Raw genomic sequence first — 13867 nt, 5'->3', positions numbered from 1 at the left:
CAGAACCAGCAGGCTTGTGGTGCTTGTCCAGCTCTCCCCGTGTTGTTTGGGGCAGGGCTGGAGAGCTGGCATCTGGGTTTGCTGCAGCCAGGTCTGCAGAGCAGACCTTGAGCAGATTGTGTTTTGTGTGGCAGTGACGTTGGCAACTGGGTTTATATTGCTTCCAGGCCTGCAGGGTTCATAGAGTAGATAGAGGGATGTAGTGCATTTGGGTCCTATAGAGATTCTCTGGTGTGAAGTTAGGTTTGGCTTTGGGTGCCCCAGGAATTGGACCCCCTGGTTCAATTTTTTTTTCTTTGCCTTGTGGGTTTTGTGTGGGACAGTGCCCTAAAGCTGCACAGCAATCTGGGGGGCTCTCCTCAAAACCTCCTGCTCCCCAGAGCCGCTTTTCCCACAACAATTACAGTGAGGAAGTGGCTCTAATTGATTTTTTCTCACCATTGGGAGCAGTGTTACTTTTGGGGTGCCCACAGATGGGTGCAGTCTTTTTGGGTCAGGGGGGTTTCATGCTGGGGAGTTCCCTGAAGCTGCCCTGCAGTTTTGGGGCCTCACCCTCAAACTCCCCTCTGGCCAGAGCCACTTTCCCCACAGCAATTATAGTGGAGGAAGTGGCTAATTGGGCTTTCCCCATCATTGGTGGCAATGGGCCTTTTGGGGAGCCAAAAGACAGGGACCCCCTGGCCCAATCTTTTGGGGACTTGGGAGTTTTGTAGGGGAGAGTCCCCTGCGGGTTCCCTGAAGTTTTTGGGGCTCTCCCTCAAACCCCCTGCCCCCCAGTAGCCTCTAATTATGCCCTATGTTGCCATTGATTTCAATGGCTCATAGGGCATAATGGTGGAATAGGGGCACCCTCTTTGGGTGCCCCTGGAATGGGACCCCCTGGCTCAATCTTTTTGGGACTTCGGGGGTTTGTAGGGGAGAGTCTCCTGCAAGTCCCCTGCAAATTTGGGAGGTCTCCCTCAAACCCCCTCCCCTCCAGGCGGCTTCAAATATACCCTATTTGCCATTGATTTCAATGGCCCATAGGGTATAATGGGGCCGTATATTCGGAAATAGCTGCGCATCTACCGTATATGTGGCTATTCCGACTACGGAATTCATAAATATACGGAATTCCATACCCGCCCCCCCCCCCCAATACTTCCGAGTCCGTGTACTACCGATTTTTTTTTTTTTTTTTTTTTGCACATCCCTACTGTGTATCATGAGGGTTATGTTTACAAAGAGGGGTCATTGAATGCCCTGGCAATACAGATGGGTTATTCAACCCCACCTGGAAGCGGGATAGTGAAACATGACACCAGAAAGGGGTTGAAACCAGGTGGGCAAATTGGAGAAGCAGGATCCTGGAGAGAGCCTTTGGTTGGACAATGAGTATCAAGAGGGCTGGCAAGATAACCCAGAGAGCCCAACCTCAGAGAGCCTCCGGGAAGCATTCTGCAGGCGTCCATCATGGAGCCAGCCTTCAGTGACAAACAGTATTACGCTCAGCATTTTGACCCGAAGGCCTATTTGGAAGCGTTTTACACCTTCAGCTCTGACAAAGAGGACGAAAAGACTATAGCAATCTTTGCTCTGAGAAATCTGCAGAAGGTCTTCACTTTGGGTAAGGAGAGAGGGCTGCTGGGTACATTCTGTGGCACTTGTAGAATGGATCTCCTTGGGATTAGAGTTGCCAGAATGCAGCGACTGCTCCATTTCCTTCTGTGTGGGGCTGCTGACTTCTCAGCTGACCTCCTCAATTGCCATAGGACCTGCAGCAATTAGGGTTGCCAAGTCCAATTCAAGAAATATCTGGGGACTTTGGGGGTGGGGCCAGGAGACTTTGGGGGTGGGGCCAGGAACAAGGGTGTGACAAGCATAATTAAACTCCAAAGGGAGTTCTGGCCATCACACTTAAAGGGACCACACATCTTTTTAAATGCCTTCTTTCCATAGGAAACAATGAAGGATAGGGGCACCTTCTTTTGGGGCTCACAGAATTGGACCCCCTGGTCCAATCTTTTTGAAACTTGCTGGGTATTTTGGGGAGAGCCACTGGATACTATACTGAAAATTTGGTGCAAGTGCCTCAAACAACAGCCCCCCCCCCCAGAACCCCAGATACCCATGGATCAATTCTCTATTATTTCCTTTGGGGATAAGCCTCCATAGGGGAAAATAGAGTGCCCAGCAGATATTTCCCTCCCCTGCCCTTGCTTTCTGATGATGCTGAAGCGGGGGGAGGGCCTCCAAACCGGGGGATCCCCTACCCCCACCTGGGGATTGGCAACCCTAGCAGCAATAAATAGCTTGAAGTGCTGCTACTTTGGGCCGACCAAGCTGCTTTGAAAGCTACTGTGACCGGTTTGCTTTTTCCTGCCATTTGGCCATGAACAAAGTCGGAGTCAAGTTCATCTTTAACACCAACAAAGTTGGTCATCAGATGATGTGTGACGAAGTGTGCTCGGAGCACACAAAAGCTTATGTTCTGAATAAAATTTTGTTGGTCTTAAAGTTGCGCTTGACTCTTAACCCTGCTGGCAGCATGGGGGATCTGGCAACCCTAAAGGACACCCAGGGCTTTTGTTTGTAGCAGGAACTCCTTTGCATATTAGGCCACACACCCCTGATGTAGCCAATCCTCCAAGGGCTTCCAGGGCTCTTCTTCCAGGGCCGACTGTAAGCTCCAAGAGGATTGGCTACATCAGGGGGTGTGGCCTAATGGGCAAGAATAAACTCTGTGGGGTCAGATTGTGTGACCTAAATGTGTGGTGCCATGCAGGTGGCCTTAAAGGAGACACCCTGATTGATATTGGAAGTGGACCCACCATCTACCAGCTCCTCTCGGCCTGCGAGTCCTTCCAAGAGATCATCGCCACAGATTATACCGACCAGAACCGGGAGGAGATGCAGCAGTGGCTGAGGAAGGAGCCGGGAGCTTTCGACTGGAGCCCAGTGGCGAAATACGTTTGCGAGCTAGAAGGGGACAGGTAATGAGTGTGAACTGGCATCTGGCTCCAGTTGAATATCAAACTCCTGTGTGCCCCCCTTGGTCTGATCATGCCCAGGTCATGCTACTCTGCCTCTGTTCATTATTGCCAAGTATCCATATATCTAATACCCACGGGTGCCTCTCCCAGTACATACCAAAGAAACCACACAATACAACCACTGATCGCTACAACTTTGAACAAAGTTGAACAAAGCAGGAGTCAAGTTATACCTTTAAGACCAATCATTTTTTATTTAGAACGTAAGCTTTTGTGTGCTCTTGAGCACTCCTCGTCTGACGAAGTGTGCTTAAGAGCACACGAAAGCTTACGTTCTAAATAAAAATTGGTCAAGAACATAAGAGAAGCCATGTTGGATCAGGCCAATGGCCCATCCAGTCCAACACTCTGTGTCACACAGTGGCCAAAAAAATTATATATATATACCACCTCCTGTGGTGGTGAATTCCACATGTTAATCACCTTTTGGGTGAAGAAGTACTTCCTTTTATCCGTTTTAACCTGACTGCTCAGCAATTTCATTGAATGTCCACAAGTTCTTGTATTGTGAGAAAGGGAGAAAAGTACTTCTTTCTCTACTTTCTCCATCCCATGCATTATCTTGTAAACTTCTATCATGTCACCCCGCAGTCGACGTTTCTCCAAGCTAAAGAGCCCCAAACGTTTTAACCTTTCTTCATAGGGAAAGTGTTCCAAACCTTTAATCATTCTAGTTGCCCTTTTCTGGACTTTTTCCAATGCTATAATATCCTTTTTGAGGTGCGGCGACCAGAACTGCACACAGTACTCCAAATGAGACCGCACCATCGATTTATACAGGGGCATTATGATACTGGCTGATTTGTTTTCAATTCCCTTCCTAATAATTCCCAGCATGGTGCTGGCTTTTTTTATTGCAATTGCACACTGTTTTGACATTTTCAGTGAGTTATCTACCATGACCTCAAGATCTCTCTCTTGGTCAGTCTCTGCCAGTTCACACCTCATCAACTTGTATTTGTAGCTGGGATTCTTGGCCCCAATGTGCATTACTTTGCCCTTGGCCACAATGAACCCCATCTGCAACGTTGACGCCCACTCACCCAGCCTCAACAGATCCCTTTGGAGTCCCTCACAATCCTCTCTGGTTCTCACCACCCTGAACAATTTAGTGTCATCTGCAAACTTGGCCACTTCACTGCTCACTACCAACTCCAAATCATTTATGAACAAGTTAAAGAGCATGGGACCCAGTACTGAGCCCTGCCACACCCCACTGCTTACCATCCTCCACTGCGAAGACTGCCCATTTATACTCACTCTCTGCTTCCTATTAATTAGCCAGTTTTTGATCCACAAGAGGACCTGTCCTTTTACTCCATGACTCTCTAGCTTTGTAAGGAGCCTTTGATGAGGAACTTTATCAAAAGCTTTCTGGAAGTTAAGTTAAACAACATTTATTGGGTCCCCTTTGTCCACATGTTTGTTCACCCCCTCAAAGAACTGTAACAGGTTAGTGAGGCAAGCTCTTCCCTTACAGAACCCATGCTGAGTCTTCCTCAATAATTTGTGTTCATCAATGTGCCTACTCATTCTGTCCTTGATAATGGTTTCTACCAACTTTCCCGGTATTGAAGTCAGACTGACTGGCCTGTCATTTCCCGGATCTCCTCTGGAACCCTTTTTAAAGGTGGGGGTGACATTTGCTACCTTCCAGTCCTCAGGAACGGAGGCAGCTTAAAGGTGGTCTTAAAGGTGCAACTTGACTCCTGCTTTGTTCAACTGCTTCAGACCATCACAGCTGCCCGCTTGGATCTGCTACAGCATAGGTTTATGGCAACCCGTGTTTTGCAGAAAAAAATGTGAAAAGTTTACATATGCCAAAACAAACAAAACCCAGAGATTTAATTGCCATTCATTGCACATACAGAGACATAGAGGAAAAAATAGTTCAGATAGCATTTTGAATTGCCACAGCAACTAACCCCAAATGGTACCCAATAACCAGTGCCACAAAAGGTTTATTTATTTAGAATGCTTCTGTCCTGCTTCCCTCCGAAAAGTAGAAAAGAGCCAAACTGATTCCCCACCAGCCTTGACCCGGTCTTAAGAACATAAGAACATAAGAGAAGCCATGTTGGATCAGGCCAACGGCCCATTCGGTCCAACACTCTGTGTCACACAGTGGCAAAAAATTTTATATACACACATGCACTGTGGCTAATAGCCACTGATGGACCTGTGCTCCATATTTTTATCTAAACCCCTCTTGAAGGTGGCTATACTTGTGGCCGCCACCACCTCCTGTGGCAGTGAATTCCACATGTTAATCACCCTTTGGGTCTTATGCTCTTCTTCTCCGTGGGGCTTTCGTCCGATTTTGCACAAGCTGCCCTGAGGCTGCGACTTGCTCCGCCTCTTTCCCACGGCAAGCAAGATCCTCTGAAAACTGGTTTCTGCTTCCCACGGGAAAGAGGCAGAGTGAGTTGCAGCCCTGCGGCAGTTTGTGCAAAATCGGACGGAAGCCCCACAGAAAAGAGGGACCTGAGACCAGGACAAAGCTAGTGGGGAATTGGTCAAAGTCCAATAGCACCTTGTGGCAGGGTAGGAACTTTCACGAGTCCCTGCCAATACTCCCTCTAAGCTGTGGAGTCTTGTGAACAAAAATTCTACTTCGTGAGCTCCTGGCATTAATGTTGTGAGCTCCTGCATAGATTAATTTGCTGTGGGGCCATCCATTCATGTGTGAGCCAGATAGGGCTGCCAAGCCCCCGGTCCAGGCGGGCCAATGTTGGGCCGATGGGAGGAACCTCCCCCTGCATCACTGGCATTATGACGTCACCTGGAAGTGATGTCATCAAAATGGTGGCACTCGTGTGGGGTCACTCTAGGCGTTTCCGGGAAAGCTCTATGGTTTTCCCCGGATGATCTAGCCATTTGGGAGGTAAAACTCTATGGTACAATAGGCACCATAGAGTTTTAACCTCCCAAATGGCTAGAGCATCTGGGAAAACCATAGAGTTTTCTGGAAATGCCTAGAGCAGCCCCGCATGGGTGCCACCATTTTGATGATGTCACTTCCGGGTGACATCATTTTGTCAAGCGCGCGCACATCGCGCACACCAATGTCCCTCGCTGGGGGATGAAGAGGACTTGGCAACCCTAGAGTCTGAGGTTAAAAAAACTGTGAGCTAGTTCACACTAACTCAGCTTAGCAGGAACACTGGTCCCTGATCACTTCTTCAGATAAAGAAGTGAGCAATGAGTCAAGAAAGCTCCTGCCCTGCCACAAATTCCACTAGTCCTTAAAGTGCTCCTGGAGCCTTGCTCCTTTCTACTGCTGCGCACAGACTAACATGGTCACCCATCTTGATCTATCTCCAAAAAGTATTACCCAGGCAACTGGAAAGAAGCAAGAGGTTAGGAGAGAAGCACAAATAGGAAACATACAGGAAAGGTGGGAAAGGAGAGGTGGGGGAGATCAAGCTGTGTGAAACAGAGTGTTGGACTGGATGGGACATTGGCCTGATCCAACATGGCTTCTCTTATGTTCAAGCAGGTTTGATGAGAGGCTGGGAGAGGAGAGACAGATCAGAGAGTGGGTGCGTGGAGGGACTGAAACAAGTGAAATGGAGATGGAGCAAGGGGGGAACTGCAAGCTGGGAGGGGTAGGGTTGCCAAGTCCAATTCAAGAAATATCTGGGGACTTTGGGGGTGGAGCCAGGTGACTTTGGGGGTGGAGCCAGGAGCAAGGGTGTCACAAGCATAATTGAACTCCGAAGGGAGTTCTGGCCATCACATTTAAAGGGACTGCACACCTTTTTAAATGCCTTCCTTCCATAGGAAATAATGAAGGATAGGGGCACCTTTTTGGGGGGCTCATAGAATTGGACCCCCTGGTCCAATCTTTTTGAAACATGAGGTGTGTTTTTGGGAGAGGCACTGGATGCTTTATTGAAAATTTGGTGCCTCTACATCAAAAAACAGCTCCCCCCCACCAGAGTCCCAGATACCCGTGGATCAATTCTCCATTATAACCTATGGGCATAAGTCTCCATAGGGAATAATAAGGGTTCCCAACAGACATTTTCCTCCTCTTTCCGCCCCGCTTTCTGATGACCGTGAGGGCCTCCAAACCAGGGGATCCCCTGCCCCCACCTGGGGATTGTAACAAGGAAATGGGATCACAGTAAATGGGACAAGCAATGGAAGTTAAACAACTACTGTGATGAATAACAAAATGTATTAGAACCATTTAAAAACCTTCATATATTTTTTTCATGTATTTTAATACTTCATATTATAAATTTTGCATACTTCATGTTGTAACAGAGGTCCAATACTGACATTCCCATATTGCAAAAAAAAAAAACCCTCGGCCAGTAAATTCTAAAAGGTTTTAGATTCAGTACTGGCCTGGTTAAAATCATGCACTTAAGTGTTCTGAGCTAAATTTGCTGCATAAAGAAGGGCTTGCTTGACATTAAAATTAATTATAAAGAACATAAGAGCTAATGGGCATCTAAAGAACAGCTTGCTGAATGTATTCATAGAGGGTTATTGGCCAGCAAACTCCAGAAGGCTTGGGCATCTGGCTAAATGAATCAGTTTGAACTGGCTCTAGCTCCTATATAAAACATACACACTTAAGTGTCTTGGAGTGAATGAGAGAAAACATGTGGGAAGAAGAATATGAACATTTGGTTGGTACTAGTGGCTGTTAAACCTGAAAAAACATAGAAAGGCATTACTCTTGAGGAAGTCTGCTGATGAAATGGGCCTATATCCGGGTGCTCATAGACTTTTTTTGCAATGTGGGAATGTCAATATTGGACCTCTGTTACAACATGAAGTATGCCAAATTTATAATACAAAGTATTAAAATACGTGAAAAATATACAAAGGTTTTTTAAATGGTTATAAGAAATTTTGTTATTCATCACAGTAGTTGTATAACTTCCATTGTTTGTCCCACCTGGGGACTGGCGACCCTAGGGAGGGGCAAGACTTCCCTCGCCCAAAATTCCTTGCAGATTCCATGTCTTGTGATGCTTCTTTTGCAAGCGTGCTCTTTTTCTCAACAAATGAATACCAGATGTCTTAATAGTTTCCACCTCGTCATAATCCCCCCCCCTCATTATATTTCAGCAGATTGAAGGGAGAATTACTATAAATCTCAACAGTGATGATACTTGGCAGTATAATCCTGCTCTGGGTGGTTGTTGGTTTTGGAAATGATGTGAGATTTAATTAGGGCAGGCTATATGGCGGCGGGGAGAGACACAGCCTCCTTCTGTTTTGGATTAGTACAGAAACATTTCAGAGGTTGCGTGGATGTCAAAGTCAACAGGATGGAGGAATAAATTCATTGGAAAAGCAAATATCTTGATAACGAACATTTTAAAAAAACAGCTATAACTTCGTGCTTGTTTATTTTGCCTTATTTTAATGTGAGGGTAGGATAATGAGTACATTCGGCATAACAGAAAGAAATGAGAGCAAATTTGCTCTGGCAAATCAGTGCTGGGGAACGGGAGGTCAGCCAAACCCAGCTGGACAACCTTGTTTAATATGTTGCCAACCTCCAGGTGGTGTAGGGTTGCCAAGTCCAATCCCAGAAATATCTGGGGACTTTGGGGGTGGAGCCAGGAGACACTGGGGTGGAGCTAGGGGGAGGGGGGAAACGGCACCGAGGAGCATGGCGAGCCGCCCCATCTCGGAGCGGGCGACGCCGCTGCGCGACTGCTGCCTCTTCTCCGCTCGCCGTGGCTGCTCCTCCGAGATGGGCTCAGGCTGAGCCCATCTCGGAGGAGCAGCTGTGGTGGGGCGGGGGGGAACGGCAGCGGCGCAGTGGCCTCGCCCACTCTGCCTCTGGGGTGGAATCGGAGGGGGGGGTGGAGGCGAGCTGGGGGCATGGTGATCCACGAGTCCAGGTCCTAGAAGGGCCCGGATTCGCGGCACGCCATGCTCCTGGCCTGCCTCCGCCCTCCCCTTCTCTGGTTTTGACTCACTGGTTTTGCCTGTGCTGCTGCCGCCTCTTGGCTGCTCCTCCAAGATGGGCTCAGCCTGGGCCCATCTAGGAGGAGCAGCTGCAGTGGGCGGGGAGGGGGCGGCAGCGGCGCGGCGGCCTCACCCACTCCAGGCTCGGGCAGCTCGCCATGCTCCCCGGCACCGTTTCCCCCCCTCCCCCCGCTTCCGTTTTTTTGGGGAGCGGAGGAAGAGGGTGGAAATCCTGGGGTCCCCCGCCAGGGTGGGAGGGTTGGGAAGCCTAAGGTGGCACCTGAGGATCTCCCACTATTACGGTTGATTTCCAGATGAATCACTTGTCGTAAAGGAAAATGGCTGCTTTGGAGTGTAGACTCGACTATGGCATTGTGCCTTGCTGAGGTTCCTCCCCTCCCTAAACTCCACCCCCAGGTATTTCTGTACCAGAAAGTGACAACCCTAAGACTGTGTGATGTCTGTGCAGGTGAAAAACAGGGCAGTTTGTGGCGCAGGCCTTGTCCCATTGCTCTTGCCTTCTTCCCCAGGGAGAAGTGGGCCCAGAAGCTGGAGAAGGTCCGAAGCAGCATCAAGCGGGTCCTGAAGTGTGATGTCACCCAGCCCAACCCCTTGGCCCCGCTCTCCCTCCCTCCGGCTGACTGCATCCTCTCTGCCTATTGCTTGGAGGTGGCTTGCAAAGACCTCCCGGCCTTCCACTCTGCCTTGAAGAACATCAGCTCCCTCTTAAAGCCTGGAGGTCACCTCGTCTTGGTCACCACGCTAGAATGCACATTCTACACGCTACGGCAGTGCCAGTTCCATTGCCTCTACTTGGAACAAAAGACTATAGAGGAAGCTGTGAAAGAGGCTGGCTTTGATATTGAGTGGCTGGATGCCACCAATGTCAGCTTTCCAGCAGCTTTGATTGATGCTACTGGGGCAACTTTTGTGGTTGCCCGGAAACGCTGAAGCAAAACATTCAGGGGGTTGGGTTATAAACACAAGTAGGGCTGAAAAGTATAATTTAATTTATCTTTAAAATTGATTTTTTTCAAAGGACAAGGATTCAGGAAGAAAGAAAAGGGGGTAGTGATATTTGAATTTTATATTACAAGGATCATAATAAATCTTAATAAACATATAGCACCAAGCAACAGAACATATAAAGAGGGTATGAAGTTCCAACCTAGGATCAGCATAGGGATAGTACATAAACACCTATTTTCTTTCTTTCTTTCTTTCTTTCTTTCTTTCTTTCTTTCTTTCTTTCTTTCTTTCTTTCTTTCTTTCTTTCTTTCTTTCTTTCTTTCTTTCTTTCTTTCTCTCTCTCTCTCTCTCTCTCTCTCTTTCTTTCTTTCTTTCTCTCTCTCTCTCTCTCTCTCTCTCTCTCTCTCTCTCTCTTTCTTTCTTTCTTTCTTTCTTTCTTTCTTTCTTTCTTTCTTTCTTTCTTTCTTTCTTTCTTTCTTTCTTTCGATTTGCATCCCGCCCTCCCTGCCGAAGCAGGCTCAGGGCGGCTCACAACATAAAATCCCAACAACAATTAAAATTAATAAATATTAAAATTACACATTCTACAATAAGACAAGATGTCCAATAATTAAAACAGTTAAAACAGAATATTAGTTTGGTGTTATTTCAGAGGCGACGGTCTTCTTGCACTTCCCTTAAATACAGGTGCCGTCAACTAAACGCCAACCAGAAGAGGACAGTCTTGCAAAGTCCTCAGGGCCAGATGATCCAAGGGTTCAAAAATAGCTTGCGGATGTAATTTCTATCCTCTGGCTATTATTTTTGAGAATTCTTGGAGAACAGGAGAGGTGCCGGAAGATTGGAGGTGGGTGAATGTTGTCCCCATCTTCAAGAATGGGAAAAAAGAGGATCCAGGTAACTACTGACCCGTCAGCTTGACGTTTATACCTGGAAAAGTTTTAGAACAAATCATCAAACAGTCGGTCCTGGAACATTTAGAAAGAATGGACGTGATTACTAAGAGCCAGCATGGGTTTCTCAAGAACAAGTCAAGTCAAACTAACCTGATCTCTTTTTTTGAGAAAGTGACTACCTTGCTGGATCAGAGGAATGCTGTAGATGTCATTTATCTTGATTTCAGTAAGGCTTTTGATAAGGTTCCACATACTGTCCTTGTTGACAAGTTGGTAAAATGTGGTTTGGATCCTGTTACGTTTAGGTGGATCTGTAACTGGTTGACAGATCGCACCCAAAGAGTGCTTGTGAATGGTTCCTCATCCTCTTGGAGAGGAGTGACAAGTGGAGTGCCTCAAGGATCTGTCCTGGGACCTGTTTAATTCAACATCTTTATAAATGATTTGGATGAAGGAATAGAGGGAATGCTTATTAAATTGGCCGATTATACTAAATTGGGAGGGGTTGCAAATACAGTGGAAGACAGACAGGATGACCTTGACAGGCTGGAAAACTGGGCTAAAATCAATACAATTTTATTGTAAACGTTCTGCATTTCGGTAGGAAAAATCCCATGCATAGTTATAGGATGGGGAGACTTGTCTTAGCAGTAGTATGTGTGAAAAGGATCTAGGGGTCTTAGTGGATCATACACTGAACATGAGTCAACAGTGTGATGCAGTGGCTAAAAAGGCAAATGCAATTTAGGGCTGTATCAACAGAAGTATAGTGTCCAGATCACGTGATGTGATGGTATCACTTTACACTGCTCTGGTAAGACCTCAGCTAGAGTATTGTTTTCAGTTTTGGGCACCACAATTTAAGAAGGATATAGACAAGCTGGAACGGGTCCAGAGTAGGGTGACAAAGATGGTGAGGGGTCTGGAGACCAATTCCTATGAGGAAAAGGTTGAAGAAGCTAGGTATGTTTAGCCTGAAGAGGAGGTGACTGAGAGGTGATATGATCACCTTCTTCTACTTGATGGGCTGTCATATAGAAAATGGCGTGGAATTGTTTTCTGTGGCCCCGGAAGGTAGGACCAGAACCAATGGGTTGAAATTAAATTGAAAGTTTCCTGCTCAACATTAGGAAGAACTTCCTGACCATTAGAGTGATTCCTCAGTGGAACAGGCTTCCTCGGGAGGTGGTGGGCTCTCCTTCCTTGGAGGTTTTTAAACAGAGGCTAAATGGCCATCTGACAGCAATGAAGATCCTGTGAATTTGGGGTAGGTATTTGTGGGTTTCCTGCATTGTGCAGGAGGTTGGACTAGATGACCCTGGAAGTCCCTTCCAACTCTATGATTCTATGAATCTTAATATGTACATAACATGTAGAATCTTGATAAGTATATAGCACCCTAAAGACATTGAAAAGATGGAGAAGAATTACAAAAGATATTGCTGGAAATGTTAAAAAAATAGAAAGCATTTTCTTTCAAGATATTGGGGAAATATGCATGAAGAAATCCAAAATATTTTGGAATCCAAATCTAAAATATGTTGTAAACTATTGTTTGAGGGAACAATGTCCATCTGTGGGTGTCCCTAGGATAGGAACGCCTGGTTCAGTCTTTCTGGAACATGGAGGTTCTGGTGGGGAGAAGCACCTGAAGCTGCCCTGAAAATTTGATGCCTCTCCCTCAAACCCCCTTCCCCCTCAGCGCCACTAGATTATGCCCTACTTTGCAATTGACCTCAATGGCCCATAGGGTATAATGGACCCTCTTGTCCAATTTTTTTGAAACTTGAGAGTTCTGTGGTGCCTCTCCCTCAAATCTGGTGCCTCTTCTTCAAACCCCCTGCCCCCTAGCTGCCATTGATTTTACCATATTTTGCCATTTACTTCAATAGTTCATAGGGTATAATGGATCTGTATATTCGGGAAGAGCTGAATATCTCCCAAATCAGATTCGGCTACTGAATCTGATATTCGGGGATATTTGCTCAAATCCTCCCAGTGGGCAATTCCTTGTAAAGACCAGGTGGTGGTGGCAAGCCACCTAAGAGTAAAAGAAAAGCCTCTCCAGGTGCTGAGAAAAACACCAGAGAGGCACGACGGAATAAGCCCTGAGGGCCAGAGTAGGCATGTTCTGCCGCAGGGCATAATGGAGATCAATTGTAATCCTGGGAGATCACCAGCCCCCACCTGGAGGCTGCGCAACCCACAAAGAGAATCACGGCAATAGTAGACAGAGAAATTCAAAGCACAAGGCTTTCCGTGAAAACCAGCCTCCGTACAAACACAAAACTCAAGAAACCATACAAGAAACCATGAGCATATATTAATTCATGAAAGACCATACAATTATGCCCTTCAATGTGATAATGGAATGGCGTCTTTTGCCCAGGGCATGAAAATATTGTAAAAAGGTATGTTTTAATCTTTTATATTAAAATTTGTGGCTCATTTGTATACTGGTTAATACTTGATATGATCTTGTCATGTATTCAGGGTTTTTGCAGCTTGAAGAAGCTTGTGCGAAACAAGGGTTCCAGTATGACCTTGTTCTTTTCAATCTTTTGGATTGCTGGCTGCATATATTAAGAGACATCGATCATCTGTACAACTATTTCAACAGGATTCCTTGGAATGAACTGAGCAATTTGCTATAAAGACTGGATTGATTCTTGGTGAACACATTCCCTATTTTGTTAAGGTCTAATTGTATGGTCTTTCATGAATTAATATATGCTCATGGTTTCTTGTATTGTTTATTGAGTTTTGTGTTTGTACGGAGGCTGGTTTTCACGGAAAGGCTTGTGCTTTGGATTTCTCTGCCCACCTGGAGGCTGGCAACCTTACATCTGAGAAAGGCACCCCTCGGAAAGTTGAGCTGTGTATCATGCAGGGTTATGTTTACAAAGAGGGGTCATTGAGTGCCCTGGCAATACAGATGGGTTATTCAACCCTTCCTGGAAGCGGGATAGTGAAACATGACACCAGAAAGGGGTTGATACAAGGTGGGCAAATCAGAAGAGCAGGATCCTG

General features: G+C 46.4%; 1 pseudogene; it reads left to right on the top strand.

The window, feature by feature from the left end:
- The first annotated feature begins 1349 nt into the window (after nt 1–1349).
- On the top strand, nt 1350–10571 carry LOC132579949 (nicotinamide N-methyltransferase-like; annotated as a pseudogene).
- The last annotated feature ends 3296 nt before the right edge of the window (nt 10572–13867 follow it).

The sequence above is a fragment of the Heteronotia binoei genome, chromosome 12 (assembly GCF_032191835.1).
Source record: "Heteronotia binoei isolate CCM8104 ecotype False Entrance Well chromosome 12, APGP_CSIRO_Hbin_v1, whole genome shotgun sequence".
In the NCBI taxonomy this organism is placed as follows: Eukaryota; Metazoa; Chordata; class Lepidosauria; order Squamata; family Gekkonidae; genus Heteronotia; species Heteronotia binoei.
Note: the sequence above shows the minus strand (reverse complement) of the source record. Positions and strands in the feature narration are given on the sequence as shown.